The sequence below is a fragment of the Amphibalanus amphitrite genome, unplaced genomic scaffold, assembly GCF_019059575.1.
Source record: "Amphibalanus amphitrite isolate SeventyFive unplaced genomic scaffold, NRLGWU_Aamphi_draft 000172F_arrow, whole genome shotgun sequence".
Lineage (NCBI taxonomy): Eukaryota > Metazoa > Arthropoda > Thecostraca > Balanomorpha > Balanidae > Amphibalanus > Amphibalanus amphitrite.
This window is the reverse complement of record NW_024881667.1, coordinates 866,924-885,435: the sequence shown is the minus strand read 5'-3', so window position 1 is coordinate 885,435 and position 18,512 is coordinate 866,924. Positions and strand designations below refer to the sequence as shown.

The following is an 18,512-nucleotide window of genomic DNA, read 5'->3' as shown; positions in this document are numbered from 1 at the left end:
GATTAAATGCTTGAGCTCGTCATCGCTCAGGCCATTACTGATAATGGCTGGTGAGTCCATAGGCGGCGGGACGGGGGGGGGGGCACCTGGGCACCGTGCCCCCTTTGATTTTGGCATTTTGACATCAGCCCTATGGGCGTTGCATGGAAAGAATGGGACCAAAAGTCGGCAGTGCCCCCCCCCCCACCTTAATTGAAGGTGTTCCGCCGCCACTGCTGGTGACGCAAGAACAACATACGTCACTGACTAGATTCGGACATGACGGCCAGAAAAAAGGTCATCAGAGGTGCTGGGTTGCTTGCTTCCATTTACGCTTGTGCCCTACCCACCGGATACGAGTATACTCGAAAGTCTGTTGGTTAGATTGGTGGTGGGCCCAGCCACGTGGTCTGTAGCATCACACATGGGGGATGATAGGGGGATGACAGAGGGCATGGGAGCAGGCGTGCGAGTTGGTTGCCTGCGTTCATTTGTCAAGCCGAGTATGTTTTGTTGAAAATTTCAGATGAATTATTGATGAAGTTGGTGATTATGTGCACCAGTCGATGCTTTTGGCTGTTGTTATTGAGAATGAGCGATGCCCATTGGTATGAGCTAATAGGAAATGGTATGTACTATCTTAAGAACTAGCTGCGACCATGTGAATCCCGGCGTTCTACAGACACGGGAGACTTCAGTGAGGATCTTATGGGCGACTGGATGAATACGAGCTGTGAAGATGTTATTGCGGTACCTAGGTACCAAGAATACCCTGGAACATTCTAGCACCTGACAGTCCGCTCAGTTACAACGGCATGCCAGACGCGCTCTTTCAGTGATGTTTGAAAGAGGCTACCTTTTGATGACAATGGCTATAAAATGGCAGCCGTTTTTGCCAGGCGACGATTTTACAGGAGACGAATTCCGTACTCATACCAATCGGGTAGGTATATGAAACTTTTCGCGCTAACAGTATTTGAGCGCCACTGAGAAGAGGCCATAGCGGCAGCGGTAACTCCCCTGGTGTTTCGCCGCTGAATGTCTTCCTGTCCCTACCTTCCGTCATCTCTGCGTTATCGTCTCATCCTTCCCATCAGCCCCTCCTTCCGTGCCGTGTCAGAGGAGGTACGACGCGCAGGCCGGCCGCGCCAAACACAACAGTCAAGCTGACGTGGCCACGGGGCTCGCCAGACCCCCCCCCCCCCAATACCGTCCACTGCTGGCAAACCGGCTCTGATGTACACCGTTTACTCTTCATTGTTGTCGCATTTAGCCATTCTGCGCGCCGGCAGTGCTGAAGCTACGCACTATTCGGGCTGGGCCCGCGAGAGAGAAAGAGAGCGAGAGAGTGAGGGGGAAACAGAGAGAGAGAGAGAGAGAGAGAGAGAGAGAGAGAGAGAGAGAGAGAGAGAGAGAGAGAGAGACAGAGAGAGAGAGAGACAGAGAGAGAGAGAGAGAGAGAGAGAGAGAGAGAGAGAGAGAGAGAGAGGAGAGAGAGAGAGAGAGAGAGAGAGAGAGAGAGAGAGAGAGAGAGAGAGAGAGAGAGAGAGAGAGAGAGAGAGAGAGAGAGAGAGAGAGAGAGAGAGAGAGAGAGAGAGAGAGAGAGAGAGAGAGAGAGAGAACTGCCGACGGCTATCTTGGGAACCGATTGAACTACAGCGCCGCGGAAAAGCGCATTCGATAGCCCTCAGGACCTTTCTGAGTAATGCTCTCAGGTTTGACCTCAGTTCAACGGTTTAGCCTCCAGAGGGCAAAAACTCCAAAAATAGCCGTTTTTACGAAAAGTATATTTTCGGCAATAACTTTTGACTCAAAAAAGCAATGACATTACTTTTGCCAGCATCGTGTTCCTCTCGTCGAGACGCGTCGAATGAACTATGATTTGACCTTGAAAGGTCAACTTGAAAATTTGACCTCAGGTCAAGGTCATGACCTGGCCGGAAAAGGTCATGTTGCATGTCAGTCGATCCGGAACGTCGAGCCAAACACATCTAAGGCATTTTCAGCGCTCTAGCATGCCTCTATCAGAAGTAATTAGCGAAAAAAAAACTGTTCTGTTTTCTGTTTTTTTTTTCTGGATTCTGTTCGTGACCTGAGATGACCTCGGAGACATAACCATGGGTCACAGTGCCATTTTCCGGTTCAGTGTGTCAATTTCACCTACATCTCGATGTTTGAGTGTGTCTAGAATAGCGTTCGTGCAAAACAGACGCTTTTCAATTTTCTCCCATTGACTTATAACCCGCGCCCCGTTGGGCTCTGCCGAGCAACGCGCCCGGTTGGGGGGGGGGCCATTTTGCCCCCCCCCCCTAAGATCTCGAGAACCACGCAACATAGCGACAAGCGGTAAACGGCGTTGGATAGCCCCAACGGGGAACTACCTTGTGACCCAATTTTATTGACCTAGGTCAAACCGATGACGTCACAGGTCAGGTCAAAGGTCCAATTTTCACCGTTTATAGGCACTTCAAGAAATGCGTTGTAAAATCGAGTAAAATGCATTTCATTGAAAATCATCGATGGGGAAATGTTCTTCAAACACATATTTTGCTATTTGAGGTCACTGATACCAGGTCAGGTCACAGAGGTCAGGTCACGGGGGGGTCACAATATGAAAGTGTCGTGTGATACATGTTTTATGGTCCATTTTACATGACAAATGCGATTATATGGGTCAGGCAGCCTTTGGGGCCAGCTTAGATCACGTTTTGGTCAAGGTCAGGTCAAGGTCAGGTTAAGGTCAGGTCAAATTAGGTCAAATTTCAAAGTTAATATTTTTGCATAAAATGGGTATCGAATCGATGCAGCTCGTCACGGGGAGTTCAATGGTGGTCTTTGTTTTGCCGTACAAGGTCTAGAATTGCTAAAAATTGAGTTCAAAAATTTGACGTCATCATTTTTGAACAGTTTTTTCGCTATAACTTGGCCAAAAAACGAGATATCGATCTGAAATTTGGTATGTATATAGAAGAGCGCTGGGACTATCACATATATTCCGGTTTTTTCGAAATTCGGAAAATTTTTGGATTTTTTCAAAGTTTTTCTAAAAAAATCAATTTTTTGATTTTTTTTGGTCAAAAACCAAAAATTTTGAAAATTCGAGATAGCAGTTTTGTAGCGCCGCCTTTTGTCTACTAGACCATATAAAGAACTTTGAAATTGCTTGATAACTGTAGATTTGGTGAGCGTTTCAAGATTGCATGTTTTTTGCTCATTTTTGCTCGAACATGACCTCAGTTTGACCTCAATAACTCCTGACCTAAGGTGACCTAAGACTTGAAATTTGGTGTGAAGGTGTCAAATTGATGCCCGGGAAGGTACTAAAAATTTGGCGGCGCTGCGCGCCGCCGTTTTCTTGCTATTCAGGAAAAACCACAGGGGGGGGGGCCAAAATGGCCCCCCCCCAACGGGGCGAGGGATAATGGGGAGGCCGCAAAATTGACCTGACCTCAGGTCACCGATATCAAAATTTCGAGATATACATTTTATAGATAATGTTGTTCTAATCAATCGCTGAAAGTTTGAGGGCAATCAATCAATCGGTGTATCTATGACGAGCATTCTTACTTTTTCTGAGGTGAGGTCACTTGGCGTGACCTGGTGACCTGACGTAAGGCGACCTGGGTCTGAACTTTTCACAACATGTGCGGAAAAAAATGCACAAATAGGTGTGCCAAAAAGGAGCGCCGCCGTTTTTTAGATATCTGCGAAAAACCGCAGGGGGGGGGTGTTCAAACACCCCCCCGGCCCGGCGCGGGTTAAGAGATCATTATAGACGCAAATCTTACAAGTCATAGAAAACAGCTCCAACACCTGGGCTCTATATGCAACTGCACACACAAATTCTTAAAGTCCCGGCGCTACGAATGGACAACATAATTACATTATTTCCATGTTTGCCTTCCTCAAAGCCGACTAAGATGTAAACACTTCTCGAGATCAGAAGTCAGAACTTTTTGTTGTTCGACTCGACTGAGCAGCACAATATTTCCAAGAAGCAATTCCATTTGTTGATAATCCACACTGTGTTTCAGGCATGGTTTCTCTGGGGGTTCGATGCAGCAGCTGTATTTCCATTTTCTAAACCAAAATTACTTCTTTATATTTTCCACGAAGCCTGTTTTCACCGCCTTCATCCACATTCGCCGATATATCGGCCTCCCGATTGACTATCGGCCCAGCTCCTCTCGTGTGCAGCGCGGATACGGGCGCCATAGACCTGTCAGACAGACGTGGTGTGTTTTGTCCCGGCCGGCCGTCTATGGGGGCCGCCCGTCGCCGGCACGTGCCGAACAATAACCCGTGCGTGACGTCACAGACGCCCCCCTCTGGGAGGGGGGGGGGTGGCCCGCCGGCCCGAGTCGGCAGTGTGGCCGGGGCGAACGACGTGGAGGGTGGATCTGGTGTACTAGTGGAAGGAAGAGAGCACGGACCACGGAAGAAATCAGGTAGGCTTGTGTGCACGTGTTGACCGTCTGCTTGGACTGAGAGCTGAAAACATGATTAGGTCATTTGTACGCATGTATTTTATGCAAGAAAAAGATAAGAATTATTCGAGGCTAAACAGACCTAACAGAGACTGACTACCACAACCAACGGAAAAATGGTTTCCCTATTTTCTATGACAGTGTCTCAGAAGCCATTTACTTGGAATAACACATCACCATGCAAGGACTAATTTAGAAACTCTGCTACCAACTCGGTGTTGACGACTGCGGACTGAGGATATGATGCAGTCTCAGTTCCGGCCATGAGTCATGATGTTTACGTTTGGGATCAGCCGAGTGACCTTGACCACAGGCCGCTCCTTCTGAGTGTAACCGCCACCTCACCCTGCCTCTGCTGTGATGTCACCGCTGTGTCATTCAGTGACGTCATACAGATGAAAGGCGGCCGCAGGATCGGCTGAGAGCCTTTGGCATAACTAGGTGTGATAAGCTGCTTTTAATTAAGTATAGCCTTGACTTTTATTTGCTATCATATCAGTTTGAGACAGCCACACAAAAAGCAAATAAGCGAATTAAGCGAATTCACAAATTCACTACCTTCTTGAACTGTTGACAAAAACTATTTGAATCAATTATTGGTATTTTAGGATTGCTTCTTATAGTTTCCAAATCCCTTACATATACGACTGGTCGGTACCGTCATGGGATGAGTCTTTTCACCATCTGGGGACCATTGTTCTTTTTCTCTAACCACGGACAATAAAAAGAATGGATTTAGTCAGTTCATATAGTCACCACCAAGTCACCACTGCATGTGCTCAGTCAAAATCGAACCAGAAAAACACTATATAGCCGTTAGTCTGTAATGCAAGTTTGTGACTGAAAATATCATCGATGTCTTTGCGAGCCAATTTGCAAAGATCCGACAAAATCACGATGAATGATTTTCGCTAAAAGCTTTCTCGGACTCAATCTTTGGAGGCGTGTCCTGTTCATTATCACCACTAGGTGAGGCTGGGTCGGAATGGCAGCAGTCTTCTACCTTTCCCAATTATCTGCTCCTTCCCGACGCACAATGGACTCAATCTTCACTTGGCGCGTGGCGGCGCACAATCATACCGTAAACATGCCAGCCACATCGCCGTTTGCAATTAACCCGAACGGCGAGTTATAAAAGCGCTGCGTGATAGGGGCCAGAGGATCTGTCACCGCAAGCCGGTTCCGCGATAGCATTAACGTCAACCTGGTTAGCGTCACAGTTGCAGTTTAGAGCAAAAACTCTTTGGAGCGTAATGCGAACAGTTAACGCGTAAACAGATCTGGGCTAACCCTTGACCTCGTGGTTCGCGCTTCCACTCCGCGATTTATGGCCCTTCTCCGATTTCTGGTCTTGCGGTTTAATCAGAAGCGCGTATAAAAGGATCGATTGTTTTTCGGACCGAATTTCGGTTGGACTGCTGTCTGGGTGCTGACTGCAAGTGACTTAAAGACTTGCTGTTGTTTAGTTTTGGACTGACTTTACTGTTCGACTGCAGACTGGCTACAGACTGACAGCTGTCTGTCTGTAGACTGGCTCCAGACTCACTACAGACTGGTAACAGATTAACTAGCTGTAGACTGACTACAGACTAGCTACAGAAGTAGCTAGGACTGACTGAATGACTGCAGACTGGTTGCAGACTGGCTTTTGTGTGGCATCTGTCCGACTGCTATCTGGGCACCGACTGGGAGCTGTCTCACTACAGACTGGGTCCAGACTGCAGCTCCAGACTGGCCGCCGAAGGTCAGCGGTGACCAGGGCGTCGATAGCGCTCGGTGACGGCGGTCACCAGCACCGCTCGGTGACACGGCTCGGCGGCGGCGCCCGCCCTATCGGGTCGGCCGGACGCGCTGCAGTGACCGTCGCTGGCCCCCCGCGCCGTCAGATTCCTCCCGCACCGAGCCCGACCAGCAGCGAGACGCCGCGACCCGGCCTGACCCGGCCTCCGACCCCCGCGCAGCACCACTGACCGATATAGCAGCGACGGGACGCAGCTCAGCAGATTGGTGAGTAAAAAAGGTTAGATGGTGGTTTTGTTTATTTGAGAATTTACATGTCTTTTTGAGGTTTACACAAGTAATGTGTGAGGCTTTGACCAGAAAAAACAAACTTATACTTAAAACGTGTTTCTATTTTTGCAAATCGAATTCGAGATTTATGGCATTCCAACTATTGGTACAATTACATTCAAAATGTTCATGTCCATTTTTGTTAGCTACATTATGCAATATGCATGCTCACAGATAACAGTAGTACTACTCTTCTACTGTACTACTGTACTACTGTTATCTGTGGCATGCTCTGTAACGAAATAATTTACATGCATTCTCTTGTTTACTTAAACGATGTTACGATGTTCTTTAGCCTCAATGTAATGTAGCAAATGTTTGAAACGTATATTAGAAGTATATTAGGATCCGGCTAGGTAAAAATAATTTCCTTTATGAATAGACTTTAAAAATACACCGCATGAAAGTCTTTTCAACCAATGAAAATATGCATCACCATTCTTTGGAGCGCTCTTGCGAGAAACACCATGAAGCTAATAGAGATAAAATAGAGAAACAGTTGACCTTTCCTCGACATTTGAATGACGCGAAATCCAAAAATAAATATATATTAGCAATAGCTTTAAACTAATAAGCATATATAGGCTTCACCACAATTTGCATGTCGAAGAGATGTCAACTTTTTCTCTTTTTTTCTTTCTTTTTATCAAATAACCGCATCATACATCTCGATTCAGAGGTAGTCATCAGCTCGAGTCGTCTATGCTTATACGTCTGCAGTACCTTCTGATAACGAAGACGGATGTCAGATGTGGAACCGAACGGGTGGCTCTTGTTTGTTTGTTTATTGGGGCTTAACCCTAGAACGCCTAGGGGGGGTTGTATCAACCCCCCCCTGAGGTTTTTTCGAAGTGCACGCTAAACGGCTTGTCGTAGCGGGCTGAAATTTTCAATACCCTCTGGGGCAACCTTTGCGCATCTTTTGCCGAAAAAAATTGATCGGGTCATGTCAGGTCACGGAGTTATGACGTCATAAGAGGTACAGCCTCCGGCCGGATTTTCACAAACTGAGTGCCAACGCCCGAGGTTTCCTGCCGGTGGTACGGACATCGGTTGATGGATCGTGATGAAACTTCCCATGCATGTTGGGGCAAGTATTGGCTATCATATGGTATAAGAAATTTGACCGGGTCAGGTCAGGTCACGGAGCTATGACGTCACAAGAGGAACAGCGTCCGGTACTATTTTTGAAAAGCGCCCGAACCACTATTTTGCTAATTCTTGTCACCTCAATGGGAACATGCAGCAATATTAGCTTCTATAGGGAGCAAATGGACTTCCCAAATCCAAAAATACAATCAGATTTCAAAAATTTAAATTTTGATTTTTCGAATTTCTGCCGCCGACTGTGACCTTGCCGACTTCCGGCGCTCCCAACGCGCCATTTTTAGAGCTAGGGAAACGAAATACATACCAAACGATAGAGAATTGATCAAGGAACACGATAGTGAAGGTTTCAAGTCGATATCTCCCACCGCTTTGCCGCAATCGCCGCCGAAAGTTGAAAAAAGTCTATTTTTCCGAAAATTTGACCTTTGACCGGTCAAAAGTAGGTCAAATGTTGACCTAGGACCAAAAAATATACCACCAATCGCGAGATCTCGTTGAGAGCAATCCGTTGGTTTTTTCCGCTAAGCTCTACGACCTTCCGTTTCGAAACGCCAGGGGGGGGGTCGTAACAACCCCCCCCCCTGGTCGTTCGTGTTATGAGAAATGGCCTGGTCGTGCGAGGGTTAAGGGCGCACCGACTACAAGGTCATTTTGCGCCCATAGATGGAATGTCTCATCAAATTACCAATTACCATGCCGCGGGGCACTACATGCCGATTCACTCGGACGGCAGGCGAGCTTAGAGCGGAACACGTTGGCAGAATGAAATGCGCCTCTCATATGAAAGTAAGAATTGAAATGCAATACAATACGTTTGCTCATTCACATTCACCAGTGTTGATCCGGGATATGCATTACTTCAGTGGAACGGTGTATATAAACCTGTTTATTCAATAACCCGAGATCCATTGGGGGAGGGGGCAAGGAGCTACCCCCTAAGGTTTTCCGCTGATTAACTCAGAAACGGCTGCAAATTTCGACTCGAAATTTTCAGTACCTCTCCAAACATCAATTTCAAAAAACTGCTGAAAAAAAATATGTTCTAGGTCATTTCAGGCCACAAGTTTTAGTGGTTTAACTGAGGTCATGTTCGGCAGTTTTTGGCCGAAAAAAGTTAAAAAGTTGTTCACGACAAAAAAAAACACAGAATATCAGGATATCAACCTAGAGGCTAGAAAACTGAACCATAGATACAAAAAAAACATGGCAAACAAAATGGCTATCTCAAACTTTACAAAACATGAAAATCTTTTAACATTCTATCAAGATCTTTTGACATTCTAACTTAATCTGTAGATTTTCTGAGTTTTTTTTTTTTGAAATCTGAATGAATAGACAAACAGAATACATTTCAGAGATAGGGTTGCAAAAAACTTTCCCCAAATGCTGCAACCGGCACTGCCCTGCCCCACAAACATTTTCTGGGGCACCGACCGATATTGCATCTCCTGCATCTCGATGAGCTCTCTCGAATGCCGTTTGAATTTTTCCGATCCGACTATTGGTTCCGGAGATACGATGGGTCGCCCTTTGACCCCCCCCCAAACAGGACCTGGAACCTGCCAGACCTCAACGGTGCGCGGGTTAACTGCACATCCGGGATGACGTTTTGCTATAAGGCAAAGGTCAGCAAGGAGTTCCGCTTGATTCGCTTTACTTGCAACGCATTGGCAAGAAGGCTCATTTCAAATCAAGTCCGAAAACCTTACGCAGTATTGTAAAATCTACTGACATACCTAAGCTGAACGAAGGCTGGGAAAGTTGCATCTCACCGAAGTGTATTTTCCGTTTTCCACGCGTTAGTGAATGGTGTGTTTCAATTCAACAGCGTTCTCCCGGGGTCCGCTAGACGTAGAACGTATGGTACCTTTATTTCACCTAAGGAATAACATCATAATCCAAAATTTAGAGGAATGGGAGCCTCGATGAAATTAATGGGTACTATAAATCTTTGAACACAGCTTTAAACTGGACAAGTCATCATTCCTTTGTTTCAACTTTGAGAGATTACTGTTTTTCGTAAATTGTCATTTGGTCCTGAGTTTCTTGTAGAGTTCACACATGATTCACACATGATGTTTGGTATCGGTTTCTTCCAGCAAGTTTCGGGTAATATCAGTTGTGTTCGCACTTAACTTATCACCAGCACGGAATGTATAACTAGGCTACGACAGTCTTAGGTGTTGTTTTTATCCGCTTAAATAGACTGTCGATAAATAGACGACAATAAATAGAAATAAATAGTCTGTCGTAGACTATACATATATTCCGTGTCACCAGTGACAGCTTCGCCGTCGGGTGCTGCCATAGCAAGAAAAAATATTAATTTCCCTGCTAATTTATCATATGTATTTTTAGGCTATTCACGCCGGCTTATTTAGTGACCATTCCACTGCTGTGATATTTCCAATTGACAGCCAATTGAAATGCACAGGAAAAGTTTAAGCAATTGCTTGTATGTTTTTGCATCGTCCTTTGAAAGTTTAAACAATAATATTAGGGTAACCCATCGATTTTTTAATTGTAAAGTAAGAGTCGCGTCCCTTTGATCTGCGCATAATCCGTCTATCAGCCTCTCTAACACGACAGTTAGCAGGATGTACTTCATCAATCAGCCGAGACCCTAGCTGATATCAGTGTTTATACTTAATGAGTTAGCGTTGAGTGGTGCCCCCCACTGCACCGCCTACGCGTATGTTACCCCGCCTCCGTAAATTGATGATGCGAGCATGGAGGGCAGCTGAACCGTTTCAAATGACTGCTGCTGGCATGAGACCCCCAGCGAAGTACACACTTCACGCTCACCCACATGTGCCCCTGATTGAGGGCACTTCTGTCAACTATGCCAATCAAATAGATCGAGCCTATTTATATAAACAGGGGTGATAAAATCGTATTTCACTGTAGACATACGACTGACAAAGATAAAAGACATTGGCGATATATCGTGTCTTGTATATTGTAGGTACAACAACACGTTTGAAGGAACAGTCGTTAATAATCTGCATGTAAATGATGTGCTCAGTATAAACATTTACCTGACAGGTACTCACGCAGCCAGCAGACTGGCACCTGTATGAAAAGGGGGACCTGCATTTGCCTGCCTTCGTGACTTGGTGTTCAATAGTTGGGTTGATTTCTGCTTAAAGGTAGTGTGCCAGCTTTCTTGGACCGTATGGAGTTAATGGCCCAGATAAGGAGAACCGGATTTTTAGAACTTATCCATACCTTCAAAACTCATGGAAACGTCTTAAATTCTTCAAATTTTGAGTACCCCAGTGCGAAATTCGCCCCGACGGGTTGTCGGTCGTACCCCAACCACATTTCACACCACTATGAACAATAAATGCACACACTGAAATCGCTATTACCGATATGCTCATCCAATCAAGTTTCGATAAACCCGTTCATCATCATCTCCTGCGGTTTCGAACACGCCTGTTAGGTGGCTTCTGATGCTCGTCGAGGTCGGAATTTCCAAATACGCGTGGTGCGTCGGGCCGCGCGCTCTGACTTCGGCCAAGAAAAATGCGTCAGCTGATCATTGTCATTTCTGCCACTTGCGTGTGGTGAAATGGGGTCATAACTTATAAGACGGCTTTTTCATATCAATTATTTTACATAAAATCATATTTCAAACCATAAATAATGTTCGACAGCCAAATAAAAGAAACAATACCAATACGGGCTTACAGTTTAAGGCTCGACATTGTGTTGTCTACGATTAGACAGCTGATAACTCATTCCCGTACGTCGTATGGTCGTAACACTATAATGACCTTTGCTTATTGTCACAAGTGCGCCGCATTCGCGATTGTTGCCCGACGCCTGTTTGCAGGTGAGCCCACTACAGTTGTTATACATATCTAAAAACCGAAAAACTTTTAGGCGAAAAAGGCACTATTCCAGGCCCATTTTTGATTTTTTTTTGCGATATTAGGTAAAAACAGAAGCTTCTTATCCTAGGAAAAATAAAATGGGAAATCTTTCAAAGGTGGCACACTACCTTTAATGAGACGTCGGTTTGAGCCAGTTTCACGCTGTCTATTTAGCCCTCATAGTTTCGTTCATAGCCATTGTCATAAAAATAAGGTATAGGTAAAAATACTTACTCCATCGACTCGCATTATCATCTCACTTTTTCATTTAAACACCCCGATTCCTACCGTCCTTAAAGCTGCGATAAGAGATAAAGGAGGTGTTTGTAGATATATTGGACAGGTATGTAGTAAAGAGCAAGTAGCATACGAATATATTCAATCGAGAGTACATGAACCTCCAGGCTCCACGAATCAAACTATTAAAACAGTTACATTTAAGGCGTACCGGTTTCGTCTATTGACTTCTTCAGCGCCGTATGAAACAAGGAACAAGAAAACGAGCACAACATCAATCGTTTGAAATAAATAGCACGTATTTCTGAGAACAAGGTCAGAGTAGTCGGGTACCTCCTAAATAAAACGAAATCATACATATTTTCGTGAACATGTAACAATCTATTCACAACATGATATTACAATAGCTAAATAGTATTATATCAATTGACGGTGCATATAATATGTTTTCACTTCTCTCACTCTTTCACTCTCTCTCTCTTTCTCTCTCTCTCTCTCACTCTCTCTCTCTCCCCCTCTCTCTCTCTCTCTCCCTCTCTCTCTCTCCCTCTCTGTTCTTTTCCCACCTCCCTCTCTTTCTCTCTCACTCTCACTCTCTCATTCTTAATTTTTATCTAGATCAATGATGCTCAATTGTGCTGCAGATTTCGCCCATTTTATAAACCCCCCGTTCGTGTTGATCGTTTCGTTAGTTGCGATGTACGCTGCTTCGGTTGCTTTTCTAATCGCTTTTGAAGAGCATGAAGCTATAATTTCTGTCCCCTCCCAGTTCGGTAAATGTCCCGTTTTGTTCGCATGAGCCACAAAAGCGCTATGTTCCATAAAGTTACGAAAATCTCGTTTGTGCTCCTTCAGTCTAGTTTTTGCTCCCCTGCCTGTTTCTCCTATGTATGCCTTTTCACAAGTCCCGCACGGTACCCTATATACTACACTCTTATCTGACTTGTCTTTCTTTTCTTTCTTTCGTATCATCTCGCCTATTTTTCGACCAGATGTCACAGCTGTGCGCGCGCCCGTCGTCTCGATTCGCTTGGCTACTACGTTCGCTAGCTTCGAATTCGGTATGGTAAGGTAACGTTCGTTTTTCTTTCGCTGTCGTTCAGTCTCTGCTCTATTTCGGATCTCCATTGCCTTCCTTTTCAGATTTAAAAGAAGGCCCTTAGGGAACTTCAGTCTAATAAAAGAATCTAAGACATGTTGGATTTCCTGCTCCAGATACTCTTCGCTACATATGCGATAGGCCCTAAGAAAGAAACCTAAAACTACTCCCCGTTTGACTCTATCACTGTGTCCTGAATAAAAATGAATGTAATCTTCTTTGTTCGTTGGTTTTCTGTAAACTTTGAATTTTAGGCAGTCTCCTGTCCTTTCTATTTCAGTGTCTAAGAAGGGGATTCTACCTTGCTTCTCATGTTCAATAGTAAATTGGATCTTTGGATCTACTGCGTTAAGCTCATCTAGTTTTACGTTTAAGTCCATGTCACTTGGAGCAACAACCAGAACATCATCAACATATCTTACCCAGACTACGTTGTCCCCCATGATACTCTGGTAACGATGTTTCTCTAGCCACTCTAAGTACAGGCAGGCTGCCACCGGACTCAGTGGTGAGCCCATGGCTAATCCGCTATGTTGAAAGTATTCTTCAGACTCGAATGTGAGGCCACCAAAGTTCATGCAAAGTGCGATAAGTTTAAGATAGTCTAATTTGGCTAGCGGTAACTGATCTGGGTCCATGTTCCTTACCACCCCTTCAATGACTTTAAATGCACCGTCAATGGGGACATTCGTAAACAAGGATTTGACATCGAAGCTGGCTAAGCACTTTCCCGACATGTCTATAGGGCGGAGGATCTCCATCAGCTCGGCACTATTCTTAATGTGGCTGTCACTGATAGCACCTAAATTGCTAGAGAGAGGTCTGGCCAATACCTTGGCAAGTCGGTGGGGAGCGCTGCCTATGCCCGACGTGATAGGGCGCACCGGTACCTCGGCTTTGTGTAGTTTCGGAAGACCTCTTAGCTTTGGGGCACCTGGAGCTTCTTCCAAAAGATGAAGTAGTTTCTTCCCCTTTTCTGTTTTCTTTAGCACCCTTCTCGCTTCCTGATTGAACTTCTTGCTTGCTTTTGCGACGAAGCCAGAACGTTTCTTTTCGTAAACTGCCGTGTCTTTGAGCAGATCATTAACCTTTTTGATGTATTCATCACTGTTCATTATCACCACCCCTCCCCCCTTATCTGCTTCTGTAACAATAATTGAAGGATCGCTGGCTAGGGACTTTAGCGCCTTGACATATCTTCTCGGTAATGTACCTTGTTCTTTGTCGGACATAGCTTTACAGCAGAAAAGGATTCCCTGGACGAATCCTTTCTCGATGTCGTCTTCTTGACTTTTGTAATTTCGGCTGACATGTTCCATAAAAGTTGCCTTGTCCCTCCCAGAGTCGAACTTCAAGCCGAGTGCTAGCGCCTCTTTTTCATCACCGGATAAAGTCCTCGAAGATAGATTGGTGATGATATTTAGGTTTCCGGCTTCTCGCCATGGGCTATTTTTGCATAGGTTCTTTAGCTTCTGTTCTAGTCTGGTTCGTTGTGTTTCGTTGAATTCGTTAAGTTTCGTTCGGAGTTGCGCTGGAATACTGATTCCCTTTAACTCATCCCTCAGGACGTAAATATCATCTTTTAACTTTGTGCATGCTTCTTCTAGGTAACTTCTAGCTGTACTGGTGAACGGATGTTGTTTTCCTTTAAGTTGCTGGGGGGCTGACTTCGGGAGGACTTGTTCCAATATGCAATCATTAAGAAACTTCAAACGATTGAGAGAGCTAGCTAGTTTTCTTTTCGTGTTAAATTCTTTTGAGATGGAGTTCATTGTACTGCTCATGTCCGACAATTGTAGTTATAAATGGACAAGTATTGTATCGAGAGTACATGAACCTCCAGGCTCCACGAATCAAACTATTAAAACAGTTACATTTAAGGCGTCCCGAAGTCAGCCCCCCAGCAACTTAAAGGAAAACAACATCCGTTCACCAGTACAGCTAGAAGTTACCTAGAAGAAGCATGCACAAAGTTAAAAGATGATATTTACGTCCTGAGGGATGAGTTAAAGGGAATCAGTATTCCAGCGCAACTCCGAACGAAACTTAACGAATTCAACGAAACACAACGAACCAGACTAGAACAGAAGCTAAAGAACCTATGCAAAAATAGCCCATGGCGAGAAGCCGGAAACCTAAATATCATCACCAATCTATCTTCGAGGACTTTATCCGGTGATGAAAAAGAGGCGCTAGCACTCGGCTTGAAGTTCGACTCTGGGAGGGACAAGGCAACTTTTATGGAACATGTCAGCCGAAATTACAAAAGTCAAGAAGACGACATCGAGAAAGGATTCGTCCAGGGAATCCTTTTCTGCTGTAAAGCTATGTCCGACAAAGAACAAGGTACATTACCGAGAAGATATGTCAAGGCGCTGAAGTCCCTAGCCAGCGATCCTTCAATTATTGTTACAGAAGCAGATAAGGGGGGAGGGGTGGTGATAATGAACAGTGATGAATACATCAAAAAGGTTAATGATCTGCTCAAAGACACGGCAGTTTACGAAAAGAAACGTTCTGGCTTCGTCGCAAAAGCAAGCAAGAAGTTCAATCAGGAAGCGAGAAGGGTGCTAAAGAAAACAGAAAAGGGGAAGAAACTACTTCATCTTTTGGAAGAAGCTCCAGATGCCCCAAAGCTAAGAGGTCTTCCGAAACTACACAAAGCCGAGGTACCGGTGCGCCCTATCACGTCGGGCATAGGCAGCGCTCCCCACCGACTTGCCAAGGTATTGGCCAGACCTCTCTCTAGCAATTTAGGTGCTATCAGTGACAGCCACATTAAGAATAGTGCCGAGCTGATGGAGATCCTCCGCCCTATAGACATGTCGGGAAAGTGCTTAGCCAGCTTCGATGTCAAATCCTTGTTTACGAATGTCCCCATTGACGGTGCATTTAAAGTCATTGAAGGGGTGGTAAGGAACATGGACCCAGATCAGTTACCGCTAGCCAAATTAGACTATCTTAAACTTATCGCACTTTGCATGAACTTTGGTGGCCTCACATTCGAGTCTGAAGAATACTTTCAACATAGCGGATTAGCCATGGGCTCACCACTGAGTCCGGTGGCAGCCTGCCTGTACTTAGAGTGGCTAGAGAAACATCGTTACCAGAGTATCATGGGGGACAACGTAGTCTGGGTAAGATATGTTGATGATGTTCTGGTTGTTGCTCCAAGTGACATGGACTTAAACGTAAAACTAGATGAGCTTAACGCAGTAGATCCAAAGATCCAATTTACTATTGAACATGAGAAGCAAGGTAGAATCCCCTTCTTAGACACTGAAATAGAAAGGACAGGAGACTGCCTAAAATTCAAAGTTTACAGAAAACCAACGAACAAAGAAGATTACATTCATTTTTATTCAGGACACAGTGATAGAGTCAAACGGGGAGTAGTTTTAGGTTTCTTTCTTAGGGCCTATCGCATATGTAGCGAAGAGTATCTGGAGCAGGAAATCCAACATGTCTTAGATTCTTTTATTAGACTGAAGTTCCCTAAGGGCCTTCTTTTAAATCTGAAAAGGAAGGCAATGGAGATCCGAAATAGAGCAGAGACTGAACGACAGCGAAAGAAAAACGAACGTTACCTTACCATACCGAATTCGAAGCTAGCGAACGTAGTAGCCAAGCGAATCGAGACGACGGGCGCGCGCACAGCTGTGACATCTGGTCGAAAAATAGGCGAGATGATACGAAAGAAAGAAAAGAAAGACAAGTCAGATAAGAGTGTAGTATATAGGGTACCGTGCGGGACTTGTGAAAAGGCATACATAGGAGAAACAGGCAGGGGAGCAAAAACTAGACTGAAGGAGCACAAACGAGATTTTCGTAACTTTATGGAACATAGCGCTTTTGTGGCTCATGCGAACAAAACGGGACATTTACCGAACTGGGAGGGGACAGAAATTATAGCTTCATGCTCTTCAAAAGCGATTAGAAAAGCAACCGAAGCAGCGTACATCGCAACTAACGAAACGATCAACACGAACGGGGGGTTTATAAAATGGGCGAAATCTGCAGCACAATTGAGCATCATTGATCTAGATAAAAATTAAGAATGAGAGAGTGAGAGTGAGAGAGAAAGAGAGGGAGGTGGGAAAAGAACAGAGAGGGAGAGAGAGAGAGGGAGAGAGAGAGAGAGAGGGGGGGGAGAGAGAGAGAGTGAGAGAGAGAGAGAGAAAGAGAGAGAGAGTGAAAGAGTGAGAGAAGTGAAAACATATTATATGCACCGTCAATTGATATAATACTATTTAGCTATTGTAATATCATGTTGTGAATAGATTGTTACATGTTCACGAAAATATGTATGATTTCGTTTTATTTAGGAGGTACCCGACTACTCTGACCTTGTTCTCAGAAATACGTGCTATTTATTTCAAACGATTGATGTTGTGCTCGTTTTCTTGTTCCTTGTTTCATACGGCGCTGAAGAAGTCAATAGACGAAACCGGTACGCCTTAAATGTAACTGTTTTAATAGTTTGATTCGTGGAGCCTGGAGGTTCATGTACTCTCGATACAATACTTGTCCATTTATAACTACGAATATATTCAAGTAGGTAGCAATAACATATAAATACGCGGACCGGTTTCGTCTATGAAAGACTTCTTCAGCGTTATACGTTTTTGAAAAAGCGCTGAAGAAGTCTTTCATAGACGAAACCGGTCCGCGTATTTAAAGGAGGTGTTGTTTAGCCTGCCAGCGCAGCAGAACGGGTCAGCGACCTGTCACACAGTTCAGGTCAGTGACCTGTCACGCGCGTGACGGGTCACTCGGTGTGACGTCCGTCCGACACGGCTGGCGCTGCTCCAGCCGGACCGGCCGCGTGGCCCGTTCGTTGTTTTTGGATGCCCGGTCGGCGGACGGGTCGGCGAGTCGTCCGCCAGCCGGCACCGGCAGCACACGAGACGACCGGCCTCACTGCGGGCTCCGCCAGCTAGTGGCCGTGACTGTGACACCGTGACGGTTGTGGCTGTGACACTGTGATGGTGTGACGCTCATCGTGACGCCCGTGATTGCTGTCATCCTGTAAGTCCGTGACACCGAGGCTCGTGTAAAACGGTGCCAGCGACAGCAGCGGTGCCAAGCTGTGAGTGGGTGTTGGTGAACAGGAGGCATAGAAAATCAATTACCGCTGCCGGTGGAACCAACATCAGAACTATACTCCAGACTGGACAATGAGGTCAGTTGTCTGACGAACGGTAAGAGAGATGCGTGGATATTTCATTGCCTGCAATTAATAGAAGCTGAGAGCTCCAAATATCGCTTATAAAGCCATCATCCATCTCGGTCTATTCAGCGGCCGAGTGCTGGTGAGAATGCATCCCGTCCTTGTTATAGCTGGGCTATTTGTGAGTGATAAATGTACGCCGCTGTGGCGGCGACGAGCGGCTGGCGCGTGGGACTCGTCTCAGGCCGCTCCAGTGTCAGCACGGACGACAAATGATGTGGGGACTGGCGGTTCTAGGCTGCATGTGTGTGTTGCATAAGCCTGGGCCCTTTTTTGCCGTTGGATAAAGAGTCGCACACTTCGGCCAGCCAAAATACAAAATACGGCCAGCCAAGGTACTAAACTCAAATCGATCATGCTTGCCGCCACAGTCGATACTTCTGCACACAGCAACCAAAATGTTATCTTTCCGCTGTAACACA

The 18,512-nt window shown here is 45.4% G+C and overlaps 1 protein-coding gene across 2 annotated transcripts in view; it reads left to right on the top strand.

Annotated features, from left to right (window-relative positions):
* The first annotated feature begins 4,342 nt into the window (after positions 1-4,342).
* LOC122383755 (G-protein coupled receptor moody-like) overlaps positions 4,343-18,512 on the top strand; it is a 41,741-nt gene continuing 27,571 nt past the window's right edge. The window contains exons 1-2 of one of the 2 annotated variants that reach the window (XM_043370502.1): positions 4,352-4,427; positions 6,173-6,473. The gene's annotated coding sequence lies outside the window, so the exon portion shown is untranslated. Of the gene's footprint in view, positions 4,428-6,172; positions 6,474-18,512 lie in introns of both variants that reach the window. The other variant, XM_043370503.1, reaches the window with a different exon arrangement.